Raw genomic sequence first — 12,777 nt, 5'->3', positions numbered from 1 at the left:
ACTCTGACACTTTTATTTGCATTAAAAAAAAAAGTCAGAAAAATGCAAATAAACCTGGAGTTTAAAAGCATGACAGACATTTCTGGACAGGAATCCACTCTGAGAAGCTGCATCCTGGAGTTCAGATGCCCTTGAGAGGCTTGGAGAACCACAGATAGACATCCTCCAAGATATTGCTTAGCAATTACAGTAATAGACTTGTGCCACACATGCTTTTAAGTCTGCATTTTCTTGTGTTTATGCTTGTGTTTGCTAACTGTGTTTCAAACTTCATAATCAAGACTAACCATGACCTTCAGCAGAATAAACTTGTCTTCCTATTCAAGGTTGCCTGGCACTAGCAGGAATATCAAGTACATTTCAGGAAGAACAAGGTATGTATGTTTCTCTATAAACAGCAAATGCAAATAAAATAATATTATGGTCGTACAGGTAGGATACCTGCAACCTAAACAAGCATGAGAATCCTAAGACAAGCTATGATGCATTTCCCAGGAAGCTTAACTTGGAGTCTAGGAGAATCGGGCACCAGCATTAAATGCTGTCTCTGCAGATGCATGTTAAACAGTGTTTTCAGGAAGAGATGAACACGGAAAGCGCAGATCTAAGAAACTTTCTTTCTTTCTAAAACTTAAGAAAAAGCCAAGGTGCAAAAAGATTGTTGGTCAGGAAAAGTCTTTGGCATGTTAATCTTACCAATGCATTTGGCAAAGATTCAGAATCATTCTTGGGAAAACAAAGAGGAGAAAAATACGTAGTCTAGGGGCTGGTTCAATGTTCTGATCATGGACCCAGCTGTTCAGCTGTTTGATGAAGGTTGGTAGGTACAAGCTGGCAAAAGAGGCTGAACCTGCATCCTTGCTGCATCTGCGAAACGTCAGGCTGGGTACCTGATCAACAGTTAGGGTACCTTTCTTTGGTTGTTTTCCCAGTGGTCAGCTGCTGAAAACAGTGCTAGAAATAGTGTGGGAGAAGTAGCATGCTTCAGACTGCTCTGTTTCTAAAGTCACTTAGATATCCTTCTTGCCAAATTCTCTTGGTTTGATTACACAATCTTCCTCCGAGTTGCATGTAAAAACACACTTGTGTACGTCCAGGCATGCAGGGTATTGCCAAAGTGGACAGACTGTCCTACTTGTGCCTGCCAGAAAAGTTGTGTTTTGTCCAGCGGAAAAGAAAACATCCTTTTCTCTTTGTGTTTTGGAATTTGTCAGACTCTGATCTCATTAGCAGTGTCTCCATGCTGTGACAAGTGTGGCCATCTCAGGTCAGGACCATGGTCCAGTAAATTGAGTCTTGAAATAGTAGCCAAAACTCAGCTCTTCTCCACAGAAAGTGGCCCTCTTGGTAATGTGGCAGATGCTGGGAAGACTGCAGACAGCATGCAAGAAGAAAGGGAGCAGATCATTATTTTGTCATCTACAGTCTTTTGTGCTAGTTGTTCTTTGCACAAAAAACTGTATCTGCCTCTAAACAAAGTAGAGGGAATAGTTTCATAACTGGCATGTTTAGTAGCTGAATTTTAGAACACAGGCAACAGAGGGGATTTTCACAAGGCTGTCTATGACCGTGGCAGCGTTGCAGAGGGCAGACCAAGGGCTCCTGCTATCTACCTCTCTGCTTTTGCTTTTTGCTGCAGGCAGATTGAAACAAAAATATAGCAGCTCCCAGTTCCAAGGATTTTCTTGGAAGGGTAAGAGCTGTCTCTCTCCTGCCCGACCTTTCAGTGGGATGATCTTGTTTGGAAACTTCCTTGTTGGGAAGGTGGACAGGGATATATTTAAAGCAGCCAAACAAAGGTGGGAGGAGAGGAAGCAAAAGATGCTCTCCTGGAGCCAAATTGTTTTGGGGAGGTTGTTTTGTTTTCTCAAAAAACATCTCTACAGCCAAGATAAACAAAGATGCCTGCTCTAGATCTTGTTACCTTTGGTCTCTTTGGGCCCTGTGTCAGTTCCCAGATTATTTTTATGAACTGTTTGATCCAGAGCTTTTATTTCTCCTGTAAATAAATACTATTTCAGATTCCAGGACAGCTTCAGATACTAATACCAGCTGTCTAGACAAAGAGTGGCCTATGATCATAAATAAAAAGTCTTGGGGCTTTGAGTTGTTGTGTGGTGTTTTGTGTGTTTTTTTCCTTCTCTTGTCAAACTAGCTTGCAGACAGAGACTGGCAGGAGCGGCTGGCCGTGTGAAGGCAGGCACAGCACAGTTCTCACCTCCTTTGCCATCTCTTGGAGAGGGTTTGAGCTGGCTGGGGCCGTGCCAGGGGTTGCTTGATATCTTAGAAATGTAAATATTTTCCAGATAAGGAACCAGGGGATGGAGCTCACAATTGCATAGCACATCTCTTCATTTCCAGAGCTCCTCTGTGAAATCTTTTTTTTGCCTCCCATGGCAAAACAGCTCTTCAGCTGGCTTTTCCTCCAAGAAGGGGAAAGTTTCTTGCAGTTCTTCATTACAGCTGTGCAGAGCAACTGGGCAGCACTCTCCAGAACCTCCCTTGTCCAAGCATTGGGAGCATGCAAGAGAAAACAGTGTGCTAAGACCTGCATTTATTAACTGTAGGAACCAGCAGTCTTTATAAAATGTGGACACGTAGCTCAGATTGCCAAGGGAAGTGCTGTGTTTCTCTTTGGCAGCCTTTTCCATGCACCTGGCTTGCACCTTGCTCCCTTTATTCATCCTACTGACAATACTTAAAAAGAACAAGGAAAAGTAAATTGTCCTGATTATGGGAAATTCAAGGTGCAATTCTTTAAGGTTCATCTAGCAAATCCAGGTTCCTGGCAAGAAAACTGCAACGTATGTGACATCTTTTACAAACACATGTACAAGTTCATTCTCAGCTGTTCAATATGAAAAAAAAAAAATATTCTCTAGCTGCTTGCCAACAGAACTGATTGATGTTCTTTGTTTCAAATGGAGGAGATACGCATGAGCCTAGGGGTGAGAAGTGATGTTTAAGTCACTTCATTTAAGGTCCTTACAATCTTGTTATTTGGCTTTGCTTTCTAGAAATTATACACATGGCTTAGTAGTGACCACCCAAGGTTCCTCACAGATCTCAGCTCTAATGTCACTCAGAGCCACTCTTAGAGCTGAAAGGATTCTGCTCACCTGCTTTTATTTCTCATCTCCTATCCTAGACAATGCTTATGCATCAGGAGAGTCTCCCTACAGCAGCTGCAACACATACCTACTGGCTCAGCTGCAGAGATGCATCTGAGGATCCTGGGGCTGCAGTAAGACACACAGTACTGATTCCCTTTCCATCTGCCCAAACAGGAGAACTTTGCTACTGTTTCTAAGAGTATGTGAAAGAAAAATGCAACTGAAGTTGCATGTTTCTTTTTCATGTTTCGGCAACATCTGTGGCACTTGCCTGTGCAGGATCTGTGCACTAAGCTATTACCTTTGCTTTGTGTGAAGGAGGTATAGATGGAAGGGAAGGAAGATGAAATTGCCATTAAAAAAGTACCATTAGCTGTGTATTCTTAATAGTTCTGTGCTTTTTCTCATCATTGTCAACAGATTTATAAGCCAGAGGTGTTTAAAATAATCCCTTATCTTCCAGATAACTGCACTGGTCAAGTAGGTATTATATACACATTGAAAATAACTGCTCACTTGTAACCCCAAAGCCTCTGAATTTTCTGTTCTAATACAGACAAATAAATCCCTTCCTGCCTGTCAGTAGCATCTCCTTCTACCCAAAGCTTCACAGAAATGTTTAGTACCAATTGAAAGAACAAACCTTTTTGAAACAGTGATGGCTATGTCCACTGAGAATGATCTTGCTGTTTGCACCCAGAACTGGCAGAAGCAGCCAGTTAGCCAACTGGATCCCCACAGTTACCATCACAGCCAAGCCATAACCAGCCCATGAAACCAACAGCCTAACTGCAAGTACCCCTGGGGAGCAGGACAATATCTTTAATTACCTGGAGAAGGGTCTTTTCAGATTTTCACAGCAGAAAGCATTATACTGCCTGTCAGGGCCCCAGGCAGCACTTCTTTCCAGGGACCTTCCCAAAAGGCCTCTTAAAAGAAGGAATAGTCAAGCAGAAACCATTTTAAAGAAACATTTATCATTGTCCTTACACCCAGTAATGACTCATGTGGCCTTTGCTAAACTGTGTAGAAGGAACGGAATTTATTGCTTGACTCTGGAACACAGGGCTAGGTGCCAGAGTGGCATCCGCTTGGAAACGGCCGTGCTCTGGAGTAGACAAGATACTTGTGCGTGGAACACATTCTCTTCCGATTGGAAATAGTAGTTGCACTTTATAAAAAACAGATGAGCAAGGCTGTGGTTAAGGGTCTGTGCGCTCACATCAACGAGGGATGAACGGCATACAACGGTGCCTAGATACCAGAAAAACAAGGAATTGCCTTACAATTTTAATGACAATTGTAATTAGGAATGGGCTTATGCTAAATCCTATTGATGTCATGGCAAAGCTTCATTTGGCGATCCGGTGTTTGCCCACCCCTTTGGCCTCAGCTCAGGAACACGCTAAGGTCGGGTTTTAGCATCGGCTCCAATTTAAACACTCACATAGGTGAACTCTGTAAAGAACACTTGAGTTAACTTTGTTATCACCACTTCAAAGCTTGTGTTCCTAAAGAGAGATTATTGCACAAAAAAAGAAGAAAAATCACAAACCTTAAAAAGCTTTTGGTGGGTGGCTTTTCTCTTGACACATAAAGGGGCAGTCAGGTATTACAGAGCAAAAAAAGGTTAAAATTTTTATGTTCTCTTTTAAATATTGGGAGAATCATGCTCATACAATTGTATTGAACATGGATATTATTTCGAAAGAAGCAAAATGATACAGTTTGGTGGTTCCTGACCAAAAAGAAATCAGAACTCTTATTTTGTGGGAAATGTCAACATTTCAACATTTTTCCAATACTGTCATTTTTAAGAAATCCCCAAATTCCTGCTCTCAACCAGCCTTTCTGGCCAGCAGTATTAGAGACAATGCCAAAACCCAGCAGAGTGTCTTTTAATAGTGTACACACACCATGTTTATAAAACCTGCACTTTGTTTTTAGTTGACTCTTTAAGAGGATCTACAACTTCCTCAGCAATTCATTCCCATAGGTTCTCCAAAGGCTTGGGGTATTCCAAGTGGGCTGTGAGCCAAAGCAACCATAAATCAACCATGACAAGAAATTCCCTTCTCCTCTGCATTGCTTCCCCACAACAGCATTTTGGGGAGCATAATGTTTTCATTTTACATGCACCACTGGCCTCTGCAGGGTCCTTTCTTTGGTGCTATGATCTGAAGGAATTTTTAAAATAACTATTCTATGCGAAAGGCTTAATATATTCCATGTAACCAAGGAGCCTCCTCTGGCACTACTCAGGGAAGTGGTGCTGTGATGCAAAGGCAGCGATGGACATGACAGAGCGCTGTGTTTTAGCATCATTTTGCTAGGCTTCAGTCTTCATTAGGATGCAAAATCCAGGACTAGAGCTTTGTTCTGAACAGAAACGTCCTATGGATAAGCCCTGGAATACGTGTGAGAAGACTCAAGGGACTTTTTTCACTGGAGTTGCTGGAGTTGGGGCAGGGAAAAGATTTGGACTTCTTTTCTCACATACAGAGAAAGGCCTGGAAGGTCTGGGGTTTTTTTATTTCTTCTAGGAAATTGTCTGTCCCTTTTAGCCTTTCCAAAAAGTGATGACAGGTAGTGGAAAAAGTATGGAAGTCAGAAAGACAGCAGTGTTTCTATGGGCTGGTATGGTTTCTAAACCTGGTATGTATTACTACAGGGCAGTGTCTGGCTGGTGAACTCTCAGAGAAGATACATATAGGCCAGGGAAAAAACACAGAAGTCATGAAATACAAGTGTCCTACCATGGGATGTGGCGCTTCTGCCAGAAAGAGAGTCTGTCTCAGGGCTGCCTGGTGCACAGCTCTCCCACAGAGTTCTCCAGTTCAGTCCAGGGCATGCTTCCTCCTCCAGGCATCGGATCAGATCTGCTGATTTTCCTCTAGGAAAGTGAGGTGAGACTGGCCAGGAAGCTGGTGCCATTACAGCTGTCTCATGAACTTCCCCATTTTGCTAGCAGCCAGGAGAGAGGAATGGTGAAGGGAGGGGGAATGGGCAGATGGATTTTCCAGGTAACACCTGGTGAAAAAGGGACAGCGGAGTCTCACTCAGAACAATGCGTTTGTTTTGAGATGCTGGTCAGGAACTGACCTCTTTCCCCTCTCATCCTCTGAGCACATGATCCTCGGGGTCCTGGTTTTCTTTCTGCTCTCCCTCCCTGAGGTGACCTTTTCCTCTCCCTCAGAGCAGTGATGCGCACAATGTCCATCAGGTCTGCTCGACACCAGTGCCTCTAGGCTGGGTCCTTGCTGGGGTCTCTATGGGTGTTGAAAGGCTGTGAGGGTGGACTCCAGTTGCAGAGGCCAGTTACCTTAACTCCTCTCCCAAAACAGCTGCCTCCTCTTGCAGACAGCCCAAGGCTTTTGGCAGATATGGTGGCTATGTGAGGGCATCTGTGTTTAACTCCCTTCCACCCACTAGCTGAGCATTTTGTGCAGGACAGGCGCGCTCAGGAGGTCAGTTATCGTTGGGGCTGCAAGGAGAGGAGGTCCAGCATTTGCTTGAGTTCTGATGAAGGAAAATGCAAGTGCAAGCCTGGTGGGGAGGATGCAGCTGCATCCTCTTGGGTGTACAGGATATGGCCCTCCCTGTCAGGGATCTGTTGCTGTTCTACTGGCTGCTTTCTCCGGAAGCCATAGCCGTGATACACCCACTAGGAATGAACGTTGCTCATAGCCTCTGTAATCAAAATATAATCTGAACCCACGGTTACAGCATGTCCCCTACTCAGAGCCTCTCTGCGGAAGTCCTCGCCAAAGCAATGAAGTCTGGGTAGATGGGGGGAGGCAAGCCAGGTACCAGGCATCAGGCTCTGCTCTTCACATGGGGCTAGCAAGTTCTGAGAAGGGTTCTGATGCTGTGTTCATCCTTGTGGCATCCATCGCCAGTCTGCCTTGAGCCACACAGTGTTGATGTGCCATTCCAGGTCCCGCAGAGTGTGCAGCAGCCTCTCCCCACCACAGCTTTCCTGTGCTGGAAATGTCCCTGCCTCCGAGGACTGGGCAGAGTTGGGGCCAGGCAGGGTGAGGAGGTGCAAAAAGGGTGAGCGACTCCCCACGCTCCCTCCCCGTCCACAGCAAGGGAGAAATAACGGAAACAAATTGTGTCTTTTTAGTCGTAAGGCTGAACAGCTGCTGGAGCAGGTGCCCAATGGCCCCCTCAGAGAAGAAAGTTGTGAGGATCTTTGTTATCAGGAGGGACAACGCTAGCCTAAGCATCTGTGCCACAGCGTGCTTTGTCCTGATTTACAACTAAAAAAGAACAGAAAGATATAAGAAGAATGAAAATAAAAGAGAAAAATCATCACGCTGTCTGCAACGGCAGAGATCAACTTCTCATTCTCCGTGCAGAAAAACAGCCCTGCGAACGCCAGCAGCAGCTGAGGTCTCCGAGTGCTTCTCAGGAGCTGCCTGTTAGCAATTCTCACCGTGGCAGCAGGAGAATGGGGTACACCTGCCCTGGGCACCACTAAAAGGAAGTGACTTTAGCCTTCAAATGTGCTTGGTAGCTAAGACCTGCCAGTGAGGCTGCTGTGTGGAAATTCTCCTGGGAAGAGGTCAGGAAGGTACTTTTCAAATTTTATGGTAACTGAAATCACAAAAAGGGGATGAAAAAGGGAAAAGGGCTTTTCATTTTTTCTATTATACTTTTTTTTAAAAAAAAAAAAAAAACAACTTGCTGGATTCTAATTAGGTGATGCAAATTCTTCATATGAACTTTGGGTCTGAAGGGGAATATAAGGTTTTATAGAGCCCGGCATGAGGTTGTGTGTTTTGTACCTTGTCTCCTAGCAGCAAAAACCACATGGATGTGAGAGGCTGTTTTATGATCCGCCGGGGCTGTTGTTGGACAGGCTACAGTGAGCAGAGTTATTCCAACCACGTTGGATTACTGTTCCCTCCCTCTTTCTTTTTCTCTCTCTCCCCCCTTCCCTTCTTTTTTTGCCTTCTTTCTTTTACTTTTTTATTTCTTTTTCTCCTCACCAGGCAAATGCGAGAGAGGGTGGATGCTTTCATCTTCCTTGTGCCAGAACTCTCTCACTGGACTTGGCATCAGTGTGCTTCTCATCTCCCTTGCAAACCCTTTGCCCTCTCTGGCTAGTATTTCAACAAGCATTTCTAAAGAGGCAATGAACTATGTTGGTTACTCTTTCAATTGCTCATCTCTTTAGTGTTTCCAAAAATGAGAAAAAAAAAAAACAAAACTAAACCAACCCAAAAAACAACAACTTTGTGCTCATGCTGCACAGCAGCTTCTGTCAGAAGGTTTCTAAGCAGCTTGGCAAACATTAACGAGCCCAGCCTCACAGTGCCTCTGTGTAGGAGGGAAGGGCTGTCATCCGTATTTCCCAGCTGGGGAAACTGAGGTGTGGGGCAGCTGTAAGATTTGCCTGGGCACACGGAGTGTCTCAATTCCACCCTGGTCTGGGCTAACTTCCTTTCTTGGTGCTTTAACCTGCTCAAGTGGATTCTGGTTTTGCCCCTCCACCACCACCTTTACTACTCTGACTGCAATTCTTCCTTTCACTCAGTCTGGTGGCTTTGCAAGTTGTGATTACAGAAATAACAGCCATCTTCTCTATGCTATCCACTCCCAGTCAGTCCTGGGAATTCCTATTCATTGAATTGACTGTTTCCTTTTGTTGGAAAGGAGCTTGTAACTGCTGCTGCTGGAGAGAGACAACTTCAGATTTGCATCAGAGCATCACAATAGCCCTCTGTTACATTCATGTTTCACATTGCTTTCCTTATACTCCTTTTCTTTAGTTTTCTGCTTGCTGGGCCCTATATTTAGTTTAGCAGAACTAAATATTGACAGATAACCCTGCATTTAGCACCAGTTGTGGTAGAGCCTGTCAGTGTTAAGGGCAGTATTGAATTGTTTCCCCTGGCTTTGGAAATATCACCCGGGCAATCTTTTCACCTCACCTGAAGTCCAATCCAAAGAAAGCTGAAAGAACTGTGAGTGTTTCCATGGGCTTTAGAGGCCTTTGGGTCATAATCCAAACCACATAGTGAAAGATTTCAAAGACTTTTGGGCAAGAACCTTCCCTGCCCTTCCCCTCAATTCACAGGGTTTCACAACACCAATAATTCCCAGCTTCTTCGCTGTTCTGCAAAACATAGAGGAGAAAAATCCCAGCAGAGGAAATGCAATTGCAGTGCAACTTCCTCTCCATGGAATGCTTTTGGGCTGTTCTATCAGCTGCCACCCACAGCTCTGCAAAAGACTGAGTCATGGCAGAAGGGAGCGGAAAGCCTGAGGCATGAACTAGGAAGTGGATTTGAGATTGAAGATGTGATGCTGAGGTATGACGCTGGCTCCAGGCAGTGAGAGATGCAGAATTCAAGTTATGGTTATGAATGAAGAGCTGATGGCATCAGATATGAAATGTAAGTGTTCCTCGAATGACCATGTGTGACCCTGAAGTGCTAGTTACAGAGAAGGTCGTTTTACCTTTTATGAGCCTTTATGAGGCTTTTACCACCTCATTTATTTTAGCCTGGATTTAGGCCGATTATCTGTTTCCCCAAACAATTACTGGTCTGTTGCAAATGAGTCTAATGGAGAGGAAGAGGTTCCTAAGTCAGTAAGTTCCTGCAGGATTCATAGAAATGGCACCTGGTCAAGGACAGAGGTCCTCTTTGTGATAGTCTCTATTGGGAAAGGTTGCTTTGTGAGTTCAGTTCCCAAAAATTCAGATTTTTACCTCCAACATAGTGAGAGCTACACCTTATTAGGCGTGAGGGAATCCAGTCACGAGGCTTGCACACATAAGAAATCAGGCTTCAATTAGTTCCTTTGCTAGAACAGATACACCTACCTGTAATATACACCTGGCCTTTGTAAATACAAGGAATTGCTTCCTTGCTGCTTATTATGGAGAGAGAATCAATTTGACTTTTAGGTGAACTCACACACATCACTTGGCTATTAAGTCTCCTGGGTCTCTATCTGCTGTCAGATGCAGTCAGTAGTATAACACACTTCTGATTTGATTTTTCAAAAGTGCTGAGCACATTGCATCCTGTGAAGCTACGGGGACTTACGGTTGCTCGGCATCACTGAAGCCCAAGCTAGGAATGCATGTTCCCAAACCTTCATGCATATCATACCTTCCATCCAAAGATGGCTTGCACATAAGAAAGGGTAGAGAAGGAACTACCAGCTCCATTTTTATAGCTGGGGAAACTGAGATGCAAAAGGTCCAACAGTGAGCTGGTGGTAAAGCTCGCAAACAAATCCGTGGAAATCTGACTCCCTTTCTTCCATCAGGCATGCTGGGCCTCACAAACCAACATTACTGGAGAACCAGAATAGTGAAAAAGTCATAGGTACTCTATCACAAGCCTGAGATCTGGTATCTAACCCATCTATTGATGGGACTAAAGGAGTAAAGATCACAGCAAGCTTGTTGTCTATCTTGTATTATTTCCTTAAACATCTGTTGCAGACCACTGTCAAAGAAAGATACTTGCTAGAAAAATGGTGTATTCAGTGTGGCGTTTATGAATCCTGGAGCAGGAAAAAAACACAAAGTAGCTTTTTGCCTTCTTGCCCTTCAGAGGGGGAAACTGTGCATTGTCCTTGTGTTGCTGTGAGTGGAAACAGGCTGCTCATGGAAAGAAAGTCTGTTCTGAGGTGAAAACATCTGGCTCAGCTCAGTCTTATCCAGCGCAGGCTGGGATTTGCACCAGTTGTTATGTGAAGCTTCTGAGTGCTTCTTTCTGTTCTGCCAAGGCTAGCACCAAGCTTTTATTCACAGTAGGGATGTTATACACAATGTGCACATCCAGGTAGGGGTGGGGAGGACTCAGTTGATCGTTTTGATGACTAATTGTAATGTCAGCTGTGTCTCATCATCAGTAAACTCAAGGCCAAACTGCAACATATCAATCTCTACCTAAATATGTGTGGTCCAGAGATGCCCATTTCAGTCCTGGATACAAAGAATGTGAAGATGACAAAGCCTGTCTGTAGACTCAGCTTTTGCCTTAGCTCCTTAGATCGCTTTGGGCCGGGCAAAACATCTTAATCTGTACATGTCCTGAATGTTAGGGTGTCAACTCTGCCCCAGGCAGATGGCAGTGAAAAGTGATGATACTACTTGCATCCTGTGGCCCCTTGGATTACCCTTTGCTTCCTAGTGGTACAGAATTGGCCAGGATTTATTTGCCACTGCCAGAGGAAATGTCTGTGACGGATTTTTTTTCCTGCACAGTTTGCTCTGTGTGAGACAGGTCAGGTCACAAGTCAGCCAGAGTAGGAAGTTTGTAAAAGACACAGACCCCAAAGATTTTGCCTGATTTGCTTGTAACTATAAGGATACATGATTCAACATGTTAGAGGACTATGACCTGAGGCACTATCTAGGGAGATGTTGAATGCAATGCTCTCATTCACACTGGTATAAAGCTGCCAGCTCCTTCCTGGTGATTACAGAAGTATAACTGGCTCCTTTTTGGTATGAATAAATCACCAGGGAAGAGAGCTGAATGATGGGGAGAATCAGCAGAGTTCAAACCCCTATGTTTACTCGTTGCTCTTTTTTGCCAGGTTAAGATCACTGGATGTACATATGATTCCTGCATATAGCTGGTGGCCAAACACCACCCAGGCTAAGCATCAGAGGCAGAAAAATCATCTTTGTTTAAAAAGAGAAGGACAAGCATGGAAAATCCCCCTAATTATTGTGAATTTCAGCCAAAACCACTTGAAAGCAGAATAGTTCATGCTGGTTAAGCAGACTTCATAGGTTGAAAATGTCGTGTTTAGCAAATCACTTTGATAAGGTCACAGAGACAAACTGGTATAAGGTGCAACAAGAGGTATATGTCAAAGTTGCTGGAAGCAAGCTGAATGTGCAGGAAACTCAGTGGAGATGTGTTGTCTTGGGAGCCCTGTAGCAGCTGGTGTTTAACATTTATGCAGAAGAGACCCTTCCAAGAGCAGAGGTCACACTGGAAATGTCAGAGGAGCACAAGTGTTTCATCTATAGGAAATCATTTAGCTCTGGGTTCTTGTAGAAGTCCATCTGATTGAATTTGTAATGAACAGACATCCACCACCCTTTTCTTACCTCCTCCCCTCTGGGACAGTGTGCCACTGGAGATAATCCAGGGTTTGTACTACAAATTATTCTAGGAACTATGAATTTGTTCTAGATCAGGCTTCCTGTGCTTGAATTCTGGTGAGGAGAGGACTGAGATGTAGAGATCCCTTGCCCTTTTAGCTGTGGTTCGATCTCCACCCCTTGGTGTACATATTGCTCTGCAGCAAAATGGTTCCAGAAAAGAGAGGGAACATGCAGCTGTGATTTAAGGGAGTTTGTTTTCCCTCTGATTAAAGTGACATAAGTACTGTGTGTAACTGCAACTAGCAGCAACACCTCTGCGATTTTTTTATCTAGGGAAAATGCAATTTTGCATGAGCCAGGTCTATGTTACCATTCCCTGTTCGTGGCTATTGATCACGAGGAAAAAGAGGGAGTAGAAGAGGCTAGTTATTACATTTACTTGTTTAAAGTAAAGGTCTGATTTAAAGGACTGGAGGAAATTAGTGTCATGAATGATACTGGCTTCAGTAATCCCTTACGCTCACCTATCCCCAGGTATAAGAGAGGGCATAAGGTGTGACGTGTGAGCAAATCGTG

Source organism: Tauraco erythrolophus, chromosome 23 (assembly GCF_009769465.1).
Source record: "Tauraco erythrolophus isolate bTauEry1 chromosome 23, bTauEry1.pri, whole genome shotgun sequence".
Classification (NCBI taxonomy): Eukaryota; Metazoa; Chordata; class Aves; order Musophagiformes; family Musophagidae; genus Tauraco; species Tauraco erythrolophus.
This window is presented reverse-complemented; position numbering follows the sequence as displayed.